The sequence below is a fragment of the Eulemur rufifrons genome, chromosome 1 (assembly GCF_041146395.1).
Source record: "Eulemur rufifrons isolate Redbay chromosome 1, OSU_ERuf_1, whole genome shotgun sequence".
Lineage (NCBI taxonomy): Eukaryota > Metazoa > Chordata > Mammalia > Primates > Lemuridae > Eulemur > Eulemur rufifrons.
Window position 1 is genome coordinate 93,407,146 of NC_090983.1, and position 21,699 is coordinate 93,428,844.

General features: G+C 45.4%; 1 protein-coding gene across 3 annotated transcripts in view; it reads right to left on the minus strand.

Annotated features, from left to right (window-relative positions):
• C1H2orf76 (chromosome 1 C2orf76 homolog) overlaps positions 1-21,699 on the minus strand; it is a 61,213-nt gene that overhangs the window by 38,801 nt on the left and 713 nt on the right. The window lies entirely within an intron of this gene.

Here is a 21,699-nt window from a genome sequence, read left to right on the forward strand (position 1 = left end):
CAGGGCACTAAATAAACCACAAACTGGACACCTGTTTACAATATAAGAGCTGAAACAAGAAGGCAGAGCATCGCCTTGTTTGACCTCAGCTGGGAGTGTGAGTGTTGGGTGACTCAAATTTATCACTGCCCTGTACATGTCCAAGAATTATCGAGAAAGCACCTCAAGTGTTGTTTTGGGGGTTACAAATAAATGTTAATGAGTAGGTGAATTTGTGTATATAGAATCTGCAAATAATTAGGATTAACTGTATTACCAAAGAACAGTACATCTACCTTCCAGTATTTGAAGAAAGCATGCGCTCTTGACCTCTTTATGAAAGAATGGAATCCAAAATGAGCTAAGTATCAGAGGCTTTCAGTGTAGGAAGAGCACTCCGGCACTAAGGTGGTTAACACGGAGAAGCTCTAGAACCAGCGTGCATTGGCTGAACTTCCTTCATGCAACAGGCAGATTTCTGAGAAGTGATACATACATGACTGGAATTTTAACAGACTCCTAGAGTGAATCGTTTTGAAAAACTGAAATATTTTATAAAGTTATATCTACTCCCTAAATTTAAGTATTGTAAAGTCAAACTTGTTATATATCAAATTTGCTTTAAAGCTTGTCTTACCCATGTGAAAAAGGTACAACTATCAAAAAAAAAAAGTAAGGTTCTAACCACTGTTAAATTTAAATAAATTCAGCCTAAATCTGCCTCTGTACTTAGCAAACTGTAACCTAACTTAATATGTAAACAATCTGCAACCCAACTTGAGAGTCAACCCAACAGGTGACTGAATCTCAACCAATCAGAGCAGCCAAATCTTCAGCCAGTGCAGGCTGCAAATAAATATTATCTCACCCTAAATGCTTGCTTAATTCCTCTACATTTGGAAACCAGTACTGCAAGGCAAAGAGTATAGCACCTTCCTTTTAAAACAAATAATTCAATAAAAAGAAGATGAAACACAGTTATTTGTTGTTCTATGAGAGGAAATGAAACTGTCACATATAACCAGGTATAAAAATAGAAAAAGCAGAATTCTGCCAAGTGTAAGGCTGGTGGCAGGCATCCCTCCCTTCCCTAATGAAAAAGAAGCCCCTCCTATTCCTGAATACCCACCCTAAAGCTGAAACAAAGAAATTCCTCACTCCTCACACCGACATCTCCTGGCCAAAGAAGCTCCCATCCCCCAGTCCTAAGAACCTATATAAACCCACTCAGACTTCTGGGCGGGGCAGCTTCTCTAGTTCCACTCGTGGGACCGTGAAGCTCGCCTGGGTCCCTCTCTCAGGGACTCGTTACCCCCACCCGGGAGCGCTCCAATAAAGCCTCTTTACTTATCCCTTTCAACTCTGCTCATCTTTCTTTCTCTGGCGCCAGCTACTTCAAAAAAACCTTACATTTGGTGCCAAAACCCGGGAGGGGTGTTTGGCTGCGCCAGCCCGATCTGGGGCTTTGGCTGCACCACCCCCTTCCAAGAACTCTTGCATTCCAGACCGGGACCTCCTCTGACTGCCTTCAAGTCCCTGATTGACAACCTCGGCCTGGGTGAGTCACCCCGTCTTACCCAACCCGGATCCCGCAGGAGCCTCCGTTCCGTCCGGGAAGCTGTTCCCTGTCCGTTAAACCGTGGGCCCACATCGGAGGCTTCCCTGTTCCAGGGGCTGAGGCTATTCGGGGACGCCTCAATTCCTCTCACCCTTTTCCGTGCTGGCACACTAGTCTCGGGCGGAGACGTCCCCCCAGACTTTTGCTGCCTCCATAGCCAGGAAGGTGTTCCTGGCTGTTTCCCCATCTGGGTTGAGGTGACATGGGTGACCAAAATTCCCCGCGAGACGCCCCTGGGATGTCTGCTGGCCAATCTGAAGGCCCTAAAATTCTGACATCCGGCCCAAGCGCCTCATTCTTTACTGCAATACTGCCTGGACAATATATAAATTGGACAATGACTCCCAATGGCCTGAAAATGGGACTTTCAGTTTCAATATTCTGCAAGACCTTAATAACTTTTGTCACAGGAACAGCAAATGGTCAGAGATCCCATATGTCCAAGCCTTTTTCTGTTTGCGCTCCCAGCCTTCTCTCTGTCTGACCTGCCACCCTGCACAAGTCCTCCTTGTGCTGGACCCCCCCACCCCCCCTCCGCCTCTTCTCCCTCTAACTCTCCACCGGACGTCTCTTCAGACGCCCCCTCTGCTTTCTCCGATCCACCCGACTCCCTCAGCCCTCCCCCCACTCGACCTCCACCATACCCACAGGTGCCCACCCATCCTCCCACATCTCCCAGCCGCTTGCTGCCAATGTCTCCAGTCAGCCAGCACACTCGCTCCCACGCAAACCCCTCGGACCAGCCCCTCCTCTGTCCGTTATGGGAGGTGGCCGGCGCCGAAGGGGTTGTATGCGTACATGCTCCCTTCTCCCTTCTGACCTTTCTCAGATTAAAAAGCACCTAGATTCATTTTCTAATGACCCTACAGCCTACACCAAAGAGTTCCGTTACCTGACACAGGCATATGACCTTACCTGGCATGATATTTTTGTTATACTGTCCTCTACCCTTACTACTGATAAAAAGGAACACGTCTGGGCAGCAGAGGGACCACCTGTTGCCGTGTGTCCTTGCCGGCCTCCAGGCCGCCGCCCGCCATACTGTAAATTATGATAAGCTCAGGGAAATCACTCAACAGGCAGATAAAAACCCTGCAGCCTTTCTCAGCCACCTTACAGATGCCCTTATCCAATATACCCGCCTAGATCCTAACTCCCCTGTGGGGACCACTGTCCTTACAACTCACTTTATTACTTAGTCCTCCCCTGACATCAGAAAGAAACTCAAAAAAGCAGAGGAGGGCCCTCAGACCCCTATCCGAGACCTAGTATATATGGCATTTAAAGTCTTCAATTCCCGAGATGAACAGGCAGAGGCCCAAAGAGAGGCCCGTGTCCACCAAAAGGCACACCTGCAGGCCCAAGCCTTGGTTGCAGCCCTGAGGCTGGGGGGACCCGCGAAACCATCGACCTCGTCTAAGGCGACCAGCCGCGTTCCGCCAGGCACTTGCTTCAAGTGCGGTAAGGAAGGTCACTGGGCCAAGTGGTGCCCGCAGCCACTTCCACCCACCACGCCTTGCCCAGCTGTGGTCAAGAGGGACACTGGAAAAGTGACTGCCCCTTGGGACAGAAGTCCTGAGGGCCAGTTCTTCCATCCCTAGACCTGCCGATGGCAGCTTTGGGTCTGGCTGCCAAAGACTGAAGAGGCCCCGACTCGATGACCCCCGACCACACTCGCCGAGCCCAGGGTAATAATCAAGGTAGCGGGTAAGGCAGTGTCCTTTCTAGTTGACACGGGGACTACCTACTCTGTCCTGCTTTCCTTTTCAGGCCCTACTTATCCTTCCCAGGTGTCGGTTATGGGTATTGACGGCAACCCCTCTCGACCCCCCACCCCCAGTCCCCTAACTTGTCTAATAGATGACCGTCCCATCACCCATTCCTTCCTTATCATGCCCTCCTGTCCTGCTCCACTATTGGGAAGGGACTTATTAACCAAGCTGGACACCACCCTCCACTTTTCCTCCGGAGCCTCTGCCCTTCTTCCTCTCTCTCTCTCTCTCTCTCCCCCCTTCCAGATTTCTCAGCTCCGCCCACAGCCTCTCCCACCTTACCAAGCCCTGCATACCCTCTCTTGTCTGAACTGGTAGACCCCCAAGTTTACATTAAAGAAATTATATGTGTAATTTTGTTTAATTCAGAGGTTGCTTAAAAATTGATTCAAAGCCTAGATTTGGAGAGAAAAATAAAACCAAGATAGATGGTAACTAATAAGGTAAAAAAGAGATGTAGAAAGGCTATGAACATGGAAATGTATTTTTGTTAAAAAAAAAAAAAAATCAGTGGAAAAAATAATTTGTGTGGAGAAAAATCTTGTGTAATGACTTTTTGTCCTGGAACAAAATGGCTGGTTATTTAAAAAAAAAAAAAAAATTAAGACCAAAAAAAAAAGCCCAAATATGTCGTAGATGGTCTATATAAGTTGTAATGAAGTTCATAAAAAAAATTTACAAAAAAATTTTGTGTATGGTTGAGTCAGCTATAATTAAAAAAAAAAAGGTTTAGTTAAAATCACAAGATATTCTTAAAATACTGGTTTACTCTTAATGAAACTGCAGAAGTATTTTGATTCTAAATCTACTGACAGCCAAAAAAGGAGGGACCTACATCTTCCTTCAGGAGAAATGCTGCTACTATGTCAATGACAGGCCCCCTCCAAAGTTCAGCTGTCTAAGCCTACTGTCACTTACCTTGGACTTAGTCTCACTCCCACTTCCTGATATCTCACTGTTGATCACCAGCAGGCTCTTTACAACCTCTAATCTCCCACCACTGCTGAACAAATTCTATCCTTGCTCAGGTTCATTGGTTTCTTCTGACACTGGGTCCCCAACCTTTCTCTCCTTGCCAAACCCCTCTATGAGGCAGCACGTGATGCCTCCGCTGGCCTTCTAAACCCTCAGGCTGTCTGCCGCACATTCCTAAAACTTCACGACTCTCTCCTACAAGCATCCCGTCTAAGACTCCCTCATCCTGAAAAACCCTTTAACCTCTACACAGATGAGCACCAGGGCCTGGCCCTCAGCGTCCTCACCCAATGTCTGGGACCTACTCCCATTTCCACCCCAGTGGCCTACTTATCCAAACAGCTGGACACCACGGTCCAGGACTGGGCCCCCCTGTCTCCGCGCCTTAGCTGCGGCCACTACTCTCACCAGGGAGGCCCTAAAACTCTCCCTGGGACAGAACTTACATGTCTTCTCCACCCACCACTTACAGGACCTTCTAACTCACTGCTCTTTAGCCCTCCTCACTCCGACTAGACTACAGGAATTCCATCTCTTGTTTATTAAAAATCCCACCATAGGCCGGGCGCGGTGGCTCACGCCTGTAATCCTAGCACTCTGGGAGGCCGAGGCGGGTGGATTGCTCAAGGTCAGGAGTTCGAGACCAGCCTGAGCGAGACCCCGTCTCTACTAAAAATGGAAAGACATTATATGGACAACTAAAAATCTATATAGAAAAAATTAGCCGGGCATAGTGGCGCATGCCTGTAGTCCCAGCTACTCGGGAGGCTGAGGCAGTAGGATCGCTTAAGCCGAGGAGTCTGAGGTTGCTGTGAGCTAAGCTGACGCCACGGCACTCACTCTAGCCTGGGCAACAAAGTGAGACTCTGTCTCAACAAAAAAAAAAAAAAAAAAAATCCCACCATTACTTTATCACAGTCCCCGACTCTAAACCCTGCCACTCTGCTCCCCATTCCCTGCCTAACTCTGTCCTCACACTCCTGATCAGAAATGGTTGAAGCCTCCACTACCCCTAGACCCGATCTGTCAGATAAGCCACTTCCTACAGCGGACTTAACTTTCTTTGTTGATGGCAGCTCTGTCACAGGTGAGGACTGACAAAAGCGGGTGGCCTATGCTATTGTCTCTGCCTCTCAGGTAATAAAAGCCTCCCGGAGGGCACCACCTCCCAAAAGGCAGAACTCATTGCTCTCACCCGAGCCTTACACCTAGCCCAAGGCAGGAGTGCAAATATTTACACAGACTCCAAGTATATGTTTATGATAGCTCACTGCCATGCTGCCATATGGAGAGAACGAGGCTTTCTCTCCACCAAGGGCTCCCCTGTTATTTATGCCACCCTTATCTCCTGTCGCCTCGAGGCCCTTCAGTTACCACTCAGTTAGCTATCATACACTGCAAGAGACACCCGATGGACGGTCCCCGTCACTAAGGGAAACAACTATGCTGATACTATCGCCCATAGTCTAACATCCCCAAAACATCCTAGTCCGCCTCCTCTTCTTTTCCTTTCCATTCCTTCCCTCCAGCCACGCTACACTCCAGAGGAGCGCGATAGCCTTCTCGCCCAAGGGGTATCAACCACCACCGAAGGGTGGGTCCTTCTGAAAGACGGCAAGCTGGCTCTCCCTAAGGCACAGGCCCTGGAACTCGTTGGCCAGGTCCACTCTTCACTTCATATTGGCACTAAGGGCCTCTTCCACCTCTTACAGCCTCTATTTTCACACCCTGCCCTATATGCTCTCAACAAAACTGTTTGCTCGAACTGTGACATCTGTGCCTCTGTTAACCCTCAAGGGGGGGTTCAAACCCCCTGTATCCACCCACCAGATGCATGGTCACCTCCCCGGACAAGACTTGCAGGTCGATTTCACCCATATGCCACCTCACAGGCGTTTCAAATATCTTTTAACACTGGTAGATACCTTTATGGGATGGGTTAAAGCCTTTCCCACTGCCAATGAAACTGCTGCTGTTGTTGCCTCCACTCTCATTACTGAAATTATCCCACGCTTCGGCCTGCCTTCCTCCATTCAGTCTGACAGTGGCCCTACTTTTGTTTCTAAGGTCGTTCGTCAGGGTTGTGAGGCTCTTCATGTCGAGTGAAAACTTCATGTTCCGTACAGGCCTCAGTCCTCAGAAAAGGTTGAAAGGGCTAACAGACTAATCAAAGACCACCTCACCAAACTCATTATTGAGACCCGCCAACCATGGCTTGACCTTTTGCCCTTGGCTCTCACCTGGATCAGGGCAGCCCCTCGACATCCTACCTACCTTGGCCGTTTCGAACTCATGTACGGCCGGCCTTTTCTCATTAACCACCATCTTCCAGCCCAGCCCCCACCTTTGGCCTCCTATCTCCCATATCTCTCCCTCCTCAGACAACTTCTCCGGGCCCACGCGGACAGATATCTACCTCAGCCTCTGGAGACCGACTCAGATATCTCTCACACAGATATCCTCGACCCTTGAGACCAGCGTTAGAAAATTAAAGTCACAGACAAAGTATACTGAAAAATACACAACTATTACCCTTCAGCGACTATTCACGTCAGCTGTAAAGACATCCTGGCCCACCAGACACAGGTTCAAACATCTATAGATATTCCGGAAGCAGAACAAACTCTAGCAGGACAACTTTCCTCCCGCCCTAAACATCCCCCTCTTACCTCCTGGCTAAATATTATTCAACATACCCTCGCCTTCCTAAACTCCTCTAAAATAATCTCTAATGTCTCCCACTGTTTCCTCTATGCCTCCCTTCAGCGACCCCCTACTGGCCGCTGTTCCCCTAAACGTTTCTAACCCCTAGAAGACTCCCTCATCGGGTCCCTCATGCTCCACTCCGCTCACTCGAGTTCCCCTATAAAAACCTGAGCCCACAGGCCAACCTTATGCAGATCACATAGACTTTCTCACCACCCTCACTGACCCCAACCTACAACTTCATGGATGCTGCCTCACTAACCATACTGTGACCACGACCACCTCTTCTGCTCCGGGACAGTTCTTCCGGTACATCGGAACACTTACCTGCTACATCAATACATCCACCCCGGGGTCCTTGTTTCCCTGTCATGGTCGTCCCTCAATTAACTCTATACGGTGAGTCTGAATTCGAGTGGCTTCTCGCGGGACCCTGCTCAAAACGAGCCATCTTCTTGCCGATCATGGTGGGTCTCAGCGTGGTCTCCTCCATCGCAGCCTCAGGGTTTGCGGGAGGCACCTGGGCCACAGTGTCATTTCTGCCCAAGACTTTGCAGATCTCCTACAGCTATCCCTGGAAACCATGTCCGCCTCACTAGCTTCCCTGCAGAGACAACTGACTTCTCTGGCTCACGTAGCTCTCCAAAACTGGAGGGCCCTCGACCTACTACCGGCTGAAAAAGGAGGAACCTGCATTTTCCTCCGAGAGGAATGCTGCTACTACGTCAATGAGTCAGGCCTTATAGAACAAAATATAAACAAACTCGACACCCTGAGCGAAGAACTACACAACCGCCATGGGCAGAGTACTTCCCCCTTCGGATGGATACAGTCCCCACTAGTCGCCTGGCTGTTACCCTTAATAGGACCCATTGTCACCATTTGCCTAATCTTTCTCTTTGCCCCCTGTCTTTTACAGTTTCTCCAACGCCGCCTGGAGGAATCATCCAGAGTAGCAGTAAACCAGATGCTTCTTCACCCCTACTCTCCCCTTCCAGTCACCCCTCCACCAGCCGCCTCCGGCCCATAGCCCCAACTACACCCCTCAAAAGCAGGAAGTAGCCAGAAAGACCGTGGCACCCTATTATCACTAAAAGGTGGGAATGTAAGGCTGGTGGCAGGCACCCCTCCCTTCCCTAATGAAAAAAAAGGAGGCTCCTCCTGTCCCTAAGTGCCCACCCCAAAACTGAAACAAAGAAATTCCTTACTCCTGGCGCCCGACATCTCCTGGCTGAAGAAGCTCCCATCCCCCAACCCTAAGGACATATATAAACCCACTCAAACTTCTGTGCCACTCCACTTCCCGGGCCTCTCTCTCACGGGGTCCGTGAACCTCACCTGGGAGCATCCTAATAAAGCCTCGTTGCTTTCCCTTTTTCAATTCTGTTCATCTTTCTTCTCTGGCGCCGACTACTTCAAAGAAACCTTACACTGTGCTGTGTTTGGTTTCCTGACTATTCAGAGTCTGACAATGACACACCTTTTACACAAACGCTACTGCACAATGGGTTAAAAGTCAAGGTTTTCAGCAGGCCTTCCATGCCTCCCTACCATCCACAAGCATCTGCTATTGCTGAGCCCTGGGAGAACCTCTGAAAAAATGGACTCGAAGATTTCTCGCTCTACCTCCTTCATCTCCTCCCAGTCCACACAACACAGTAAGGTAGTTTGCTCAATGACTGTGGCTGTCCCTGGAAAAGGATCATCCTCTCTCAGCAGTTTCCTGGGTAATGATCAGGACAGAAGGGATGGGGGAGGGGCTGTATAGACCAACCTGAAACTGTGGGATCCCACCCTAACGATTCCTGGGCATACTGCTTCTTTCTTTCCCCTACAGAACCCCAGGCCAGCCTGGGTGGCACACGCTCCATGTGGCAGCCAGCCAAAAGACAGCTTAGGGGATTTGAACTTAAGTCTGATCCAGCCACCTGGAGCCTCTTGTGGGATTCACATGGTCCTAGGTCACAAGGGCAATGATCGTGTGCTTGGGTACACTGTGGCCCAAAGTGGGAGCAAAATGGCTCTCTGTAAGTTTTATAAAAATCCCCTTCAGGGACTAGGACTTCATTAGGAAAAAAAAAAAAGGTGAAGTTATATTTAATAGCTACTGGAGTGAGACACACAGATTTGTGGAGGTGGAGGGAGAGAGGTATCTGGGGAGGAAACAGGTTATACTCCGGAGTTAGGGGTGCAGAGGAGCATTCATTAAAGCTCCTTTATCTTTCAGAACTGCCCTGGAGCTGCCCTCAGAAGCAAAACACCCTGGAGAGGCTCTCCAAACTGTTGTGAGCACCTTAAATTTTTTCAGCTTTATTGAGGTGTAATTAACAAAAATTATATATACTCAAGGTATCCAATGTGATGTACGTATACATTGTGAGTGTATTACCACGTTCCATATCCGTCGCCTCGTGGTTACCTTTTGCTTGTGTGGTGAGAATGCTTAAGCTCTACTCTTAGCCAATTTCAGGTATGTAATACATTATTAACCATAGTCCCCATGCAGTACGTTAGGTCTCCAAAACTTATTCGTCTTATAACTTCCAAGTTTGTGACCTTTGACCAACATCTCCTCGTATCCCCCTACCCCTAACATCTGGCAACCACCCTTGTACCATCTATTTATATGAGTTAGACTTTTGTTAGATTCCATATAAGTGACATCATGCAATATTTGTCTTTCTGTGCCTTATTTTACTTATCATAATGTCCTCCAGGTTCATCCATGTTGTTGCAAATGGCAGGATTTCCTTCTTTTTTTTTAAGGCTGAGAAAGATTCCATTGTAACGGGCACCTTAAATTTATGATAACTGACACCTGAATCTGCCAACCCCTAAAAAACAGCTCAAAACCAAAATCCAATTTGGTCGCCATTACCAATAAATCTATCAGAAGCAGAAGTCTATCCGCAACATTTACCCCAGCTGCTGCACCCCACACACAGCTATCCCTCCTCAGTCATTCAGTGGGGCAGACAAATGCCACTCAGCTAGGAGCAAACAAAGCAAAACAGAAGGGACTGACTGCCCTCAGGCGGTCCCTCCAAAAACAAGGGCTGAATGAAATAACCTGAGCTCAAGTGAAAACTTAGGCCTACCAGCTGGCCAAAAGCCCTGACAACCTGTGTCCTCAAAATGACGCAGGGCCCAGCTGTAAACTGTGAGGAGCACTTCCTTTCCAGGGCACCTCATGCACCCCAAGGCCTGTGTTTTCTTGTGGAAATCAGCATTAACTTGGCTTCCACCTGAAAACACTGTTATTCACATCTTAGGGGTGGTCAGAAGAGACCTGTAGGTGTTTCAGAAAACATCACCAGCAAGCTCTCAGGTGACCATGACAATCTCTCCAGAGACTGCCCTTGGTTACTCAGGGAAGCTTCCCGTAGGGTTAACTGACTCATTATTTTATGTGCATTCTATGGGCAACTTCCCTATAATGACAGTCATCCAATTAAAAAGGTGGTATGAAATCTGTCCCCAACTTCTGTGAAAGTGGTCAGTAACACCACTTTGCTCTGCAGGGCATTGAGGTCAGCAGCCAACTCCCTGGCTAGGATTGTTATGGATGACAGAATTGCCTCAGACTTGCTCCCTGAGAGCCCAGGTGGAATCTGCACAATTGCTTATACATGCTGCCATACCTGGATGGATGCCTCAAAACAAGTGGGAAGGTCAGTAGAGAAACAAAGAGAAAGCCAACTGGGTTTTAGGACACACCCTGATGGTTTCTGGAATTTGTGCGGCAGGCTGAGATCCGGACCCTGGGGCATGATTGAGGTCAACACTGCAGGTTGGCCTCATCCTGCTGCTGGAGTCCTGTTCATAGCAGCCCTAATTAAATGCCACATGAGACTAACTGAACCGATGCAGTGCCCGCCCCTGGTCATCCGAGTGCCCAGAGCGGCTGACAGAGCGGCATACTCAAGGGGAAATGACCATGATACGAGGTAGAAAGGAGGAATGGCTCTTACTGGGAGACAATTGTGCATGAGTCTCTTGAGTTTCTTCTGGACTGGACTTTTCCCAGGATATGTGTACAGCCAACAGTCCTGGAAGACAATGACAGTGTCTCCTCCCACAGCAGAGCGTAGGTGTGTTTATTGTCCAGAGTAGTACAGTTTATTGTCCAGATAGTGTTCTACATACTGATGCAATTCCTCCCCTCCCACTCTCTCTTTAATCCATTCCAAGCTAGACTTTGCACCCGCTCCTCAGTTAAAACATCACTTAGTCAAATGCAATGAATCTCTGTCCTTATCTTCACATCATTTTGCTGCCAGTGTAAGATGACCTTATTCGACTCCTCAGAAGCACTGGACACGGCTGAATAACCTGCTCTCTCCTATGCCTCTAGGACACCACATGCCCCAGCAGCTCTGACTGCACTGCTACTTTGCTAGATCTCTTCCAGGCTCCTCCCCGAGACCTCCTCGTGTTAGTGCTCCTCCACACTCAGGACTCATCCATCCTCTTCTCCCCCTGCACTGCCCCTGGACCACCTCTCCCCTCTCTCCCACCCATGGCTTTCACTGTCATCTGGGCTGGCCACTCCCTAAAGCACATTTTCATTCCTGAGTTCAAAGCTTATACAATAAACTGGCTACTTAACTTTATTCAGATATCACCAGGCATCTAACATTTAACATATGCTAAGCAAGCCATTGGCAAAGGATTCTTCTTTTCTCCTTACTCCCTAGCTAATCCATTAGCAAATCTTAACAACTCTGTCCCCAAACGTACCTTGAATTTCTCTATTTCTCCCCAACTCCATTACTGCCACCCTAGTCCAAGTCACCACTGTCTCCTTGGAACAACAGAAAGCCTCCCAGTTGGTCTTCCCACGACCAGTCTGGCCCCTTCAATCCATACTTCACACAGCAGCAGGAGTGAGCGTCTAAAAATATACACTGGAGTATATCTCTCCCCTGCTTAAAATTCTTGAAAGGCTCCCCACAGCCTTGAAAGTAAAGTGCAAATTCCTCATCTGGCCAACACACCCCTGCATGGTTTAGCCCCAGACAACCCCGCCCCCAGGTCAACAGCCAACGGTCACACTGGCCCTCATTCAGTTCTCCAAATACATTACGCTATTTCCTACTTTTGCATAGGTTGTCTCCTTGATTGAAACATTCTTGCCTTTTCCAGAACAGGATCCTTCTTATCTTTCTGATCTCAGCTTAAACTTCACCTCCTCAAAAGGACCTTTCCTGACCACCTCGGCCCCACTGGTCACTCCTTCGCTCTCTGTTCCCCCCACCACCATGAGAATGGAACACAGGAGGGGAAGGAATGTGTGTTTAATATTAATTTGCTTACTTCTGGTTTTTAGATGAATGTTGTATGGGTCGAACTGTGTCCCCCAAAAAAGAAATGTTGAAGTCCTAACCCCTAGTACCTCAGAATGTGATCTTATTTGGATCTTATAGGCTCATTGCAGATGTAATCAGTTAAGTTAGGGTATGCTAGGGTCTCAATGTTTATGTTCCCCCAAAAGTGATATGTTGAAACCTAATCCCCAATGTGATGGTATTGGGAGGTGACTAGGTCATGAGGGCTCCACCCTCATGAAGGCATTAGTGCCCTTACAAAAGAGGACTTAGCTCAGTCTTCCCTTCCACCACGTAAAGACTCAGCAAGAAAGTATCATCTATGAACTGGAAAGTGGGTCCTCACCAGATACCAAATCTGCCAGCACCCTGATCTTGGACTTCACAGTCTCCAGAACCATGAGCAATAAATTTCTGTTGTTTATACGCTACCCAGTCTGTGGCAGTTTGTCATAGCAGCCTGAACAGACTAAGACAAGGTGGGATCCTAATCCAACAAGACTGGTGTTCTTACAAGACAGACACATGGGGGGAATGCCGTGTGAAGACGGAGGATTGCGTTGATGCATCTACAAGCCAAGGAGCACCTGGGGCCACCTGAGACCAGGAGAGGCATGGAGCAGTTTCCCTCTCAGAGCCCTCGGGAGGAACCAACACTGCCCACACCTTGAGTTTGGACTTCTGGCCTCCAGAATTATGGGACAGTAAATTTCTCTTGTTTTAAGACATCCTATTGGTGGTACTTTGTTATAGCAGCCCTAGGAAACTAATACAAATTAAAAAGATACAAGTGAAAGGAGTTCTTGAGGTAGAGGGGGAAGATGACAGGGGCATGAATGGCAGTTTGAATATTATGTTTCTTTGTTTAAACTAAAATTTTCTTTTTGAAAGTAACCTAATTATTAAAATATGGACTGCAATTACAACGAAGCCAGGCAAATATACATATACACGTGGATCATGCAAACGTTTCTCATTACACCAATCCATGTTAAAAATACCACAAAGACTGACATATCATTATGGAGTCAATGAGAAAGGGCCACAGACTTGGTGTAAAAAACCCAAGCTTTATAGTGAGACTCTTCAGTCTCAAATCTATGACCTTATTATAAGAACTGGGGCAAGTCATTTTACCTCTGTTTTGTTATGAGTTTGCTCCAAGGTTTGCACTCTAACACACTGCACTAATCACGGTGATGACAGTTACCCAGCGTGTATCAAACACTGTGCTAAATGCTTCAGATACATCATCTCTAATCCCCACTTAACAATCCAGCAAAGTAGGTGTGATTATACCCATTTTACAGACGAGGAAATGAAGGATGTGTTAGTTAAGAAGAAAGCTGCCAATTCAGTAGTAGAGCCAACTCTAGATACACATCATCCGACTTCCATCACGTGCTACTCACTATATTACACTAGTAACGAATCTGACAGACCATAATAAAGAACACACCTTACCGCAGCAACATTCCAGTACTTCTACACATAATCAGAAAATACTGTTAGGAAAGGTAAATTCAAAATTTACTTTTTAGTATCATCCATCTCAGGAAGGATACTTTGTAAAACAAACTATTTCTACAGCTAAAACTCAAAAGTGTACATTTTACTAAAAACTAGCTGAAGTTGGATTTGGCCTTACTGATACTCATTATTAACGATCAAACCAATAAATATCTGACCACTGGCTTCTTAGGAAGAAAAACATCCTATTAAACTTGGTAGGGACCAATCTCCAACCAGGTGAAACAGCTCTGCAGTAGCCAAAACAGCACCAGTGCTCTCCTGAAGAGAATGGGAGAACGATGAGTCCTTATTCAACTTTCATAGCCACAACTTAAGTCACAAATTCAGGAGCCAATGTACTTCACAGAAATAACAATAACGATAATAAATTTTAAATGGCATAAAGTATAAATATTTATATATTTCCACTACCAGGACAATGGAGTAGATGTACTCTTCGCTATACTTTCCATTAAGTACAACTAAAAACCCTGGACATTATATACAAACATAAGATCTGAAAAGTGGAGAGAAGCAGCCAGACAGGTTAGGGACCTCTAGATCCAAGGCATGACATGGTGGTGAGTCCTGAGGTTTTTATACGTCTCAGACCTGGAGCTGAAGAATCAGCAACCTGGAAACACCAACAGGTGCAAGGGGGAAAAAAGCCTCAACAAAAGCCTGCTCTCTCCAGACAAAGGACCAGGACAGGGAGAACTAGCAAGACAGAAAACTTTTAGACAACAGCCATTCTACCCCAGCCAGAAATCACAGAGGAAATTGCAGTCCTGTCCCCATCCATGCCCACAAAGGCCGAGGGGGGAGCTTAGACCTCCACTCTCACCAGACTTTAAAGAGGCTCCCAATGCCCCTGCCAGGACAGTGTGAGAGTAGGCCAAGCAGGGAGCTGGGCCAGAATGAGCCTGACTCTCACCCATCCCTGGTCAGTGGAGATCACCTGGGGGTATGGACTTCCACCCCCCACCGACAGGCCTCTTCCCTCCACAATGGGGTGGTGTCAGAGGAGGCCTAGGGGAGAGGCAGAACTTTCACCACCGCCCATCGTAACAAGGCCACCTCCCACCCCCACCCCAGTGTCCTTGGAAGACATATGGAGAGCAGTAACAAGGCACTCCCACCCCTTCCAAGCAGGGAGACAGCCATGGAGGCCTGTGAGAGCCAGAACCCCCACCCCCGGTGTCAACAAGGGCCCAGTGAGGAACCTGGACTTCTAGCCCCACCTGGTAGTAACAAGTTAGTGGTCCCCCTTCCTCCACCAGCGTGCTGTCAAAGAAAGTCACTAAAACAGGAGATTTAAATATGATCCAGAGTCTCAGAACATAACACCAAAAATGTCCAGACTTCAACCAAAAAATCACTCCACACACCAAGACCCAGGAAGACCTTAACAAGAACAAAAAGACAATCAGCTGATACCAACATCAAGATGACAGAGATGTTAGAAGAATATGACGAAGGTTTTAAAGCAGACGTCATAAAATGGTTTCAATGAACAATTACAAGTATGCTTGAAACAAATGAAAAATTAAAAGGTTTCATCAAAGAAATGGAAGATATAAAAAAGAACCAAATGGAAATTTCAGAACTGAGAAATATAATAACCAAAATAACTCAGTGGAGAGGCTCAATGGCAGAATAGAGGGAACAGAAGAGGGAACGGGTGAACGGGAAGATAAAACAATAGAAATTACCCAGTCTGGACAACAAAGAAACAGACTTTAAAACAATAAATCCATAGCCTCAGGATCTGCGAGATTACAACATTTCTGTCATCAGAGTTCCAAAAAGATGAGGGGTAAAATGGTGGGGTAAAAAAGTAATGGCTGAAAATCTCCCAAATTCGATAAAAGATATAAACCTACAGACTCAAGAAGTGAACCCCAAACCAGACAAAATTAAAGAAATCCATACCAAAACATATCATAAACTTTTCAACACTAAGGACAAAGAACAAAGTCTCAAAAGCACTCAAAGAGAGAGAAAAAAAAATATCACTTATAGGAGAAAAACAATTCAAATGACAGTGAGTTTCCTGTCATAAATCATGGCGGCCAAAAGGAAGTGGCACACCATTTGTCCAGTGCTCAAAGAAAAGAATCATCAACTCAAAATCCTATGCCCAGTGAAAATATTTTTCAGAAATGAAGGGGAAATCAAGACATTCTCAGATGAAGGAAAACTAAGAGAATTTGTCACCAGCACACCTCCTCTAAAACAATGGACACAGTCAGAAAGAAGAAAGTAAGAGAAGGTACCTTGGACTGACAGGAAGGAGCAACAAAACTATGCGTAAATACAACAGATCTTCCTTCTCCTCTCGAGTTTTCTAAATTGTAACAAAAATTATAAGAATATGTAGAGAGATAAAAATTATAACACTGATGTCATTCTAAATGTATGTAGAGGAAATATTTACAGCAATTTTAAACAGGAGGGAAGGGGGAGGTAAAGTGAGACAAGGTTTCTGCACTGCACTCAAACTGATAAAATGATGACACTAACAGACTGTGATGGATAGATATCTATAAGGTAATTAGCCATTAGGGAAATGCACATTAAAACCACAATGAGCTATCAGAATGGCTAAAATGAAAAATAGCAATAACATCAAACGCTTTCAAGGATGTGGAGGACAAACTGAGTCTCTCATTCATTGCTGGTGGAAATGTAAAATGGTACAGCCACACTGGAAAGAGTATGGCAGTTTCTTGCAAAACTAAACATGGAATTACCATATGGCCCAGAATTGTACACCTGGGCATTTCTTTCAGAAAAATGAAAATCTGTTGTCACACAAAAAAATCCCATACACAAGTGATTAGCAGCAGCTTTATTCATAATAGCCAAAAAGTGGAAACAATCTAGATGTCCTTCAACAGGTGAGTGGCTAAACAAACATGTAATACTACTCAGCAATGAAAGAACCAAACCTCACTGGTATACTCAACAATCCAGATGAATCAACAGAGAATTACTATGAGTGAAAAAAAAAAATCCCTAAAGGCTGTATACTGCATGATTTCATTTATGTAACATTCTTGAAATGATAAAGTTACAGAAATAGAGAAGAAATACCTGCTTGCCAGGTGCTAAGGAGGGGGCAAAGGTAGTCCTTGGTTGTGGGGGTAGTGGCATAGCCATAACAGACAATTAAGAGAGATCTTTAAGGACAGAAATGTTCTGTTATCTTCCTTAAATGTATCAATGTCAATGTACTGACCGTGTTACATATTATATATAGTTTTGCAAGATGTTAACATTGGGAGAAACTGAGTAAGGAGTACAAGGGATCTCTTTGTATTGCAGGCAGCCTTCTGTATCTGCAGGTTCCAATCTGTAGTCACCCAAAATTGGATCAAAAATATTTTAAGGCCGGGCACGGTGGCTCACGCCTGTAATCCTAGCACTCTGGGAGGCCAAGGCGGGAGGATCGTTTGAGCTCAGGAGTTCGAGACCAGCCTGAGCAAGAGCAAGACCCCGTCTCTACTAAAAATATAAAAAAAAATTACCCAGGCATCATGATGTGTGCCTGTAGTCCCTGCTACTCGGGAGGCTGAGGCAGGAGGATCGCTTGAGCCCAGGAGTTGGAGGTTGCTGTGAGCTAGGCTGATGCCACAGCACTCACTCTAGCCAGGGCAACAAAGTAAGACTTTATCTCAAAAAAAAAAAATAAATAAATTAAAAAAATAAAAAATACAAATTTTAAAAATATAGTGCAACTATTTACAAGCATTTACATTGTAATTATATTAGGTATTATAAGCAATCTAGAGATGATTTAAAGTATATAGGAGGATATGCATAGGTTATAGGCAAATATTAGTTACTATGCCATTTTATATAAGGGACTTGAGCATTCATGGATTTTGATATCTGTAAGGGATCTTGGAACCAATCCCCCACATACACCAATAGATGACAGTGTAGGAAAAAATAGTATACATAGGGTTTGGTGCTATCCACAGTTTCAGGTGTCCACTGGGTGTCTTGGAGTCCTCTCAAGGATATGTAGGGACTACTGTATTTCTTACAGTTGCATGTGAAGCTACAATTATCTCAAAATAAAAATTAGGGGGTGATTAAATAGCATTATCACAAAATAAAAATAAAGTTTTAAAAAATGGCATTGTCCTCCAAAGGAATTATCAGCCAAAGCATCTGTCACAAGATTTTAATATTTCTAATTTTCTTGTTGACAGGCAATAGAAGAGCTTACTAAGAAAATCTATCTCTAACAACCTAGTTTCAAAGCATTTACCAAGTGCCTGTCACATGTAACTAAGAGCTAGAGAAACAGGCAAAGATCTAGAAGACAATGTAGACTGAGAAGAGAATATATATTAATACTTCTAACGAAGCAATGAGAACTAAAGTCTTGAACTCAAGATACCTACATTATTCCGGCCCATAATCATAAATGCTTCTAAATAGAGTATAAGCAGCACCTAACCAATGTATGACCAACCTATGGACCAGCAATTCTAAATGAAGTCTTGTTCCCTTCCTCACTCCCAAACAGCCTAGGACACATCCCTACTAGAATCTCCCACTCCCAAGCCGTCTGTGTGTTTCGCCTCGGCCCTACCATGTTGGCTAGATAGAAACAGGACACAAAAAGGAAAAAATGGCACACATGTGCATGCCACATACGCACATTCACTCTTCTCTCATGCCCACCTTGCTGCAATTCCTCTGAATGTAAACACCCAAAGAAGAGGGTGAGGATGGCAAAGAAGCACTTGCTAAGACCTCCAGCTGCCAAGCCTCCTCTCACTACCCTGACACGTGATGTGGAAAGCCACACCGCATTCTTATCCCTCCTCAGCTCTCAACTCCCTCAGCCTTCACAAAACAACCCCCTTGACTCCACCCATCTCTCCCCACTCCCATCTCAGAAGTACTTCCCAAGCTCTTTCCCTTTGTTTTTTCCCTTTTTCCTCACTCACTCACTCTCCCACCCACTCTCTCGCTCCCTCCCTTTACAACTAGTCTCCCAGCTTTGCTGGAGCCCTGCCAAGGGAGTCACATTGCAAGGAACTGGAAAGCAAATACAGGATGAATGTAATTCATCATTTGTGAATGCTCTCCCTTGCCTTCTAGTAAAGCTCTCCGGTAACTGTAGTTCATTTTTAAATGATTAGGTTCCTTTTAGAAATTAGAGGTTTAATTTATACCAAGAAACCTAACATTGAACTGCTGGGCAAGAACTGTTTTCACCTGTTAATACACCTTGCCCGTCCAGCTTTAAGCTGAGACCCAGCAAGTGAAGCCTGTGGACAGTCAAAAGTGGTATCCCCAGATGTGAGGGCAGCTGCAATAGTGACAGTGTCTTTTCTATTGACTGGCAGGGTAGATTTGGCTGACAAGTTGGCTGGTCAGGTATCCCATCTTCCCTTAACACTGTAGGTGCTCTGCTTCCAAAACTCAGTACAAAGAGATGATATGGTCCTTGTACCAGAGTTCATCTACTTTACTCAAGCCCATAGTTTCACATTCAGTTCTAACAAATCTAGTTGGTTTCCAATCTCATGGCTAATCAGAAGCAACAAATCTTCATAGACAGAAAAGAACTTTATTCATTCAACAACCTTTTGTTGAATGACTAAGAAGTGCCAGGCACTTGGAGATAAAGCAGTGACCAATATACAGTGACCCCTATCCTCTCTGACTCATGTAGGAGAGGGGGCTCAGACAGTAGAAGAGTAAATTAAAACAAAAATAACTGTCAATAAAATAGTTACAGCATATGACAGTTGCTAAGAAGGACATACACAGAGCTGAGGATCTTGTACTTTCTCAGGATTATGAACAACTACCCTTTCCAGAACTGTAGAAATATAGAATTTAAAAAATACAATTTATTAACACTAAATATACTCTAAAATTTATTTGACAAATGAAATCCCAGATGCCAGCACACTACCATCTCTTTATGTTAAAAGCTGAATGCCACCCCAGCTCCCTAGAGTAGAAGAGTTAAGTGGAAGGCTTTTAGATAGCATTTCTATAGAGGGAGGTACCAAAGCAGTCACTGAGAAGTGAGGGAAGGAAACAGAAAGTATGACCAAGAACACACCTTCAGCTATTTCGAAATATCACCTACGGTGGGCACTGTAACAAGGAAACCACTCTTCTTTCTTCCCCTTGTCAAGATTACTTAGCACACTATTCCATGGGATCCACTATCCTTACTAGTTCCGTACTTCAGTTGCATTAAGCAATGTTTATAGACTTACCTGGGCACAAAACCACTATGTGGAAACCATTTTTTTAGGAAAGTGGAGTGTATTACAAACAAATAACCAATAAATCAACTCTGCCAATCTGCAGACTGGCAAATTAATGTCAAACACTAGCCTTGATTCCTACAATGTTTAGCTCCAGTCAAAAAACCCCTCAAGGCCCGGCGCAGTGGCTCATGCCTGTAATCCTAGCACTCTGGGAGGCCGAGGCGGGTGGATCGCTCGAGGTCAGGAGTTCCAGACCAGCCTGAGCAAGAGTGAGACTCCCGTCTCTACTAAAAATAGAAAGAAATTATATGGCCAACTAAAAATCTATATAGAAAAAATTAGCCGGACATAGTGGCGCATGCCTGTAGTCCCAGCTACTCAGGAGGCTGAGGCAGTAGGATCGCTTAAGCCGAGGAGTCTGAGGTTGCTGTGAGCTAGGCTGATGCCATGGCATTCACTCTAGCCTGGGCAACAAAGCAAGACTCAGTCTCAAAAAAAAAAAAAAAAAAAAAAAAAAACCCTCAATCACACCAACTGACCTTTGACAAGTGTTAATTACATTATCAGAGATGTCTCATCTTCTGAAATCTGCCCTAGTAAACACAACACCCTAATGTTAAAAGCTCTGACTGGGAGATATACTATACTGCAAATCTGATCCACACAGGTAATTATCTGAGTTTCCATCAAGGAAGCTGTAAGCACCAAGTGGTACAGAAATGAATCCAGGTCTCAAAAGGAAAAAGCAGCTCTGAATTGTCATTTAGGAAGAAACCTGCATTTCTTACACTTCAGTATCATTTCCCCAAATTTAACTTCAGGATTTTTGTCAATTTTTTTGGTTTTCCTTTCTCAAACAAAATTATTCTTAGACTGAAGAGTCTAGATTTATTCTCTGATATTGCATCTCCACTTCTTCCCAAACATTTCATAAGGCCTAAGTTAGAAAGTTAAGTCTGAAAGCTTCCTCCTGGCCTTTCTTTCTAAACACCTACAGCTGTAAACGGGGAAATGCGGGAAAGGAGGGTGGAGATGTGTATCCCAGCCCTCTTGTCACAAATTAGGAATTGGAGAGGAATGATCTCTCTTTTTTAATGATCTCCAGAGAATTTTCTATCACTGCCTCCCTTCACCCAGCTCCTCTGTAACCACTGCCAGAAAATTTTATCTTTAGCCTCTTAAGCCTCAATCCTCAAACTCTTCCATCCACCTGTACTGCTCCCTTCTATTTCCATGGAGATCAGTCTCAGCAACAACCTTGCAAAGACCTTCTCCCCTCAGTCTCACCATCCTCTGTTCAAAACTCTCTGATGACATCCCATCTCACTCAGAATGAAAGTCAAAAAGCCCCTAAGATGGCCAAGCTCTGCATCACGTACCAGCCTGCCAGCTCCTTAACTCTCCAGCCTCATCTCTTTCTACTCTTTCCCTCATTCCCTGATCACACCTTCACATTTGTTCTCTGCTTGGAATCCTCCCTCCCCTCCTTGAGGAACTTTCTCAAATGTTACCTTCCCTCAACACCCCCACACCCCATTTAAAGCTGTAAATTTCTAACT